Source organism: Pleuronectes platessa, chromosome 7 (genome assembly GCF_947347685.1).
Source record: "Pleuronectes platessa chromosome 7, fPlePla1.1, whole genome shotgun sequence".
Classification (NCBI taxonomy): domain Eukaryota; kingdom Metazoa; phylum Chordata; class Actinopteri; order Pleuronectiformes; family Pleuronectidae; genus Pleuronectes; species Pleuronectes platessa.
Genome location: NC_070632.1, coordinates 12,976,043 through 12,980,597, shown reverse-complemented (window position 1 = coordinate 12,980,597; position 4,555 = coordinate 12,976,043).

The following is a 4,555-nucleotide window of genomic DNA, read 5'->3' as shown; positions in this document are numbered from 1 at the left end:
CACAGACTTAACCAATTTATTAGTGGCAATATGGGCCCAGAGCAATGGCTAGGTAAACCACAATAGCTTAGCTCAGATAAACAGGCTCCTCATTTGTCTCTTCACCTGACATCCTGGTGATGTATGATCCTAATAAGATTAATATCCCCTGGATTTATCCCCTCTTAGTTCCCGCAGGGATCTTTTAATGTAGCTCCTCAGTGATCCAAGACGGTTTCTCTACCTCTGAGCTGAAAGAAGCAGAAACAGAAATAAAGCAGTTTGGATAATTCAGTCCAGGCTGGTTATAAACTCCTCAGATGTAAATGTTGACAGTAACAACCATTTACTGCACAGAGACATGGCGGCTTATTCTTACACTTGAGCAATGAATGAACATTCCTGCCTCCCCTGAAGGAGGCTGAAAACCGATCCCTAAAACAGAAGCATCTCTCCCCATTGCATTTCAAGTTTCTGTTGTATTCAATAAGGCATTAAAGTAGCCATTGAACCTGTCATGGTCTGGTCAGAAATGACCACAATTAGCAAACAATCCATCTCTTTTTAAGCCCCCTTCCACCCAGCCAACCCCTGCCACGGCCCAGCCACTGCCGCCTCTAGTTCGGATTCACACGTAGACTTTGTGTCTCATCCATATTTCCCCCTGTCTGCCCTTCAGCTTCTCCTCTTCTCTCCATTGTGCACTAAAAAGCTATTGTCTGCATCATCTGAAACTCTGTTCACTGTTACGAGGCAGCGGTGACAAACACGAGAGTGCACAGGTTTGGAACGCTGAATAGAAAATTGTACTTAAGTGGTCTTCTCTTGCCCATCACCTCTAGCCTCTACCCTCCTCCACAGGAGAAGGGCTGCTGGGGTGGGCTGCAAGGGGAAGCCAGCAGGGCAATAGCAAACTTGAAAGCAGCCAACGTTTGCAGCACTCTTGAAAAACAAGCATTTCACACCTGAAGCCTTTCATGCAGGGCCTCGAGGCATCCCCTTCAAGGCATTTAATTGGCTATTGCTTCAGAGCTCGTTCAACGCGCCCATTATGGTGAGGCGACAAGCAGCCAAGTATGTCGAATGAAAAGGGTCCTTCTCCCAGATGGGCCTGGTAGCATTGAAAACTGCCCGATCACTTCTTGCTGTTGACTGGCAGAGGCAATTCTGATGTAGACATGTCTGCAAATACTTGCGATCAAAAGAGCGATGGAGACAAAAGAGCGGCCTTCAAGACGTCTTTGAAATTCAGAACTCCGCCACGTAGATTATAACGTGTAGAGATCATGCTGTGATACTGACGTCCGCATGATATAAATCAAACTTATCCCACAACAGATAGCTGTTGCAATATATGACACTCAACTTCAGCAGTCCCGTTTATCAATGGTGACATTTGAACAAGCTGTGAAACATTTCCGTGGTTATTGTCAATTGGTGGCAACATGAAAATACCCTGCAGCATGCCTCCGCACATCAGACACTTTGATCACTTACAGCATTTGAAATGAAGACATTTGTGGCTCCTCTCAACATATATTTCATGCTTTAATCTCAGCCCCGGGACGTGAGGCTCCAGGATATGATGTTCCACTTTTTTGGGGGGGGGTTTGGCAGTTCTACCTTAAAGATATGCTCCTTTTCTCTCCCTTTGCCATCTGCCATCTGAAGTTTCACCCACACCAGCCTTAGGCACTGGAGCCCTCGTTGGCAATGTTTTTGAGGGCACCCTGACTCCCCATGGATGGACAGCCTTGGGGGAACCAGATAAAGTAGGTGTTTAGTCTCTGGGCTGCTGATGAGGAAGGGATTGGCTTTGAGCTAGGTTGGGACTCATGGGAAATCTGGCGTGCAAACTAATTACGTTGCACTGCCAAACTGCCTGTGATTACAAAATGGAGAGGCGGTGAAGGTGGCGCTTAGACTTTATCAATTGCCCAACTATTTCTTTCTGAAAGAAAACAGCTCAAACTAATGAGATTATTTAATGATGTTCTTTTTGTAGACTGAATTGTTGTCTTTTTCATTCTTATTTATACCAATTGTCAGAGATGGGCGGATGGCTGATAAATAAATGAATAAATAAATAATCCCTATAAAAGAAAAGAAAAAAAGATCAGAATCCGTCGATTTAAAATTTGTGTCACCTGAAAAAAAAATCTGAATTCTCAGGATGGTTCAGTGGCAGCAAATACCTAATTACTTCTTCCATGTTTCCCCACCTGCCTGTCACACTTTTGGAGAAAGCCACTTAAAAACCGGTTAGTTCACAAATGATCTGCTATATTTGTATTAACGCCTCAGCTGGTGACACAGGCAGCCCCTGAAGATACACACCACACAAATCATTAAAAGGTACAATGGGCTACTAGCTCACTTCCCTCATCATGGACCAAATCAGACTTCAAAATCTATACTTGAATATTTATACACTAAACCAAATGTCTAATATTTTTCTGTTTAATTTAATTAATTAAAGTTTGTGAAATAATATAAATACTCCTAAAATAATTTAATTCTTTTTTTTTATTATTTGCCCAGTTACACTTAATCCTGAACTTAAAAAACGAAAAGACAGTTGCAGTGCAATACATAATTAAATGCAGATAAATAGCCCCAGTGACACCTCTACTTCATCACGAGTAAAGTTAGGTAATAAAAACATGTTTCTGAAAGGAAACAAATGCAGAACCTTTGACAGCAGCGATATGAATTCTGCTGCTGAGGACAGCTCTCCTTTTTCAAAACTCCTCTTGTTGTCAGTCTGCAGGTGGAAGGTGGCAGTAAAGCAGAGCGAGGATGCTCATAATGGCAGATAAATCTTCTGTGTTGCCTCCATTATTTGTATTACTTTATGTTTCAATACATGTGATTGTGCTAAGCAGATGTCTCGGAGCATGGTGACTTACATACCTTAAATTCTGGCTCATAACCCATTTATACAGTGGAGCATGTCACCAGCTCGGTTGAGGAACATTTGTCAAGGTCGGAGTGACAGCACACAACAAAGCAATATCATGCTTTAAAATAACTTCACTCATTCACTCCTCTGATGGAGGACGCGGCGTATGGTGGGTTAAAAGAAAGGAAGTGATTTTATAAGGGGAAATGTGGGCGCAGTCATGGATCTAATCATCGCGGGGGGATGCAGGTAACATCAGTCAGTGACAAGGAGCAACATGATATCAGACACAGGATAGATCACTGTCTGTGTGGTATACATAGCACCACTCTTCCTGAGACCTCATCCTTCAAAGGGGCAAACTGGTTGTGGTTAGGGAACTGAACTTGGGACAAGAGGGCTGCAGGTTCAATATCTGCAGTCAGACACCGGGCAAGATACTTAACCTGAGCTGCTTCAATGAACATCCCAACTAATAAAAAGATGGCATATAAAATGTCAGCACACGCCGGCAGATAGTAGCGCCGCAATAATAACACACAGCGTCTGCTCAGACTCCTACACAATCTCAATTTATATACGGCAGGACATTCCCGGAAACATGTGCATTAAATATAATATTGTACAATTTAAACAGAAAAATAAATATGTGAATACTTATTCTTATGTCACTTTGTTATCAGTGATTTTCTTTTTGTTTCATCTTAAACACTTCTTTTCTTAGAAAGACAGATTCTTTTAAATTCATTCAGATTTTCTTTCATATTTGGGATATCTGTCTTCTTTCATTCGACAAAGAACTTTGTTCTGAATTTACAAATGAAATGTGGCCAGAAAGAAATATCTGTCACTGTTGCCGTCATGTAGAATACCTGTCTGCTGGTTCAAGCCTTGAGTAAGGTATAGTGTCTTTGCTGTACCTTGGCTCTCAAGTTTCTGTCCAGCGTTCAAAGAGCAAGGGAGGAAAATCAATAAACCAACAGGACAGCTAGTCTCAGAGGATTTCACTTTGGATTAAGAGCAGAGGGGAAAAAAGGCAGCATGCGATACTGAGATCGCATTATGACATTATTATCAAAATCCTCATTGATTACTGATGTGTAAAAATAAAAGGTAATCCTACAAGTAGTAATTGAAATGAAATCCAGCAGCTCGCGGTTCGACTGGGAATGATAGCCAATGACATGACATTAAGTAACGTGAAACAAGGGGCAGTGGTTTAAGTGATCTGGCAGGCGGTACGATGCCCTCCTGTCAGGATCGATCAGTCCTGCTGAAATTTAGAGCAACACTCTAAATTGGTCTTAATGGTGTGTTTCATCCTCCAGTCTCCTCCACACATTGACTGGGAGCCAGTGTCCTTCATCACACCGGGTTCCTGCCCTCGCTTTCAGTCTGGGCATACCACTGATCTCTGCTCAATGAGGAGAGGGAGCAAATCAGGCCAGGGGCACCCACAGCATCGAGTGGCTTATATCCCACCTCCAATAGTCGGGGAGGTTCCCCCTTTAAAGGCGGTGAAATAGGCTGCAAAACAAGCCCCCAGCCCCCACTGTGTGCCAAGCAATTTTCTGATCTGATCATAATCCACTTGGTGGGTATGTGAATTATCAAATGGCATGGAAGAGCATACATAGAGTCAACAATATGAACTAACTGCATGGCAGGGGCCTC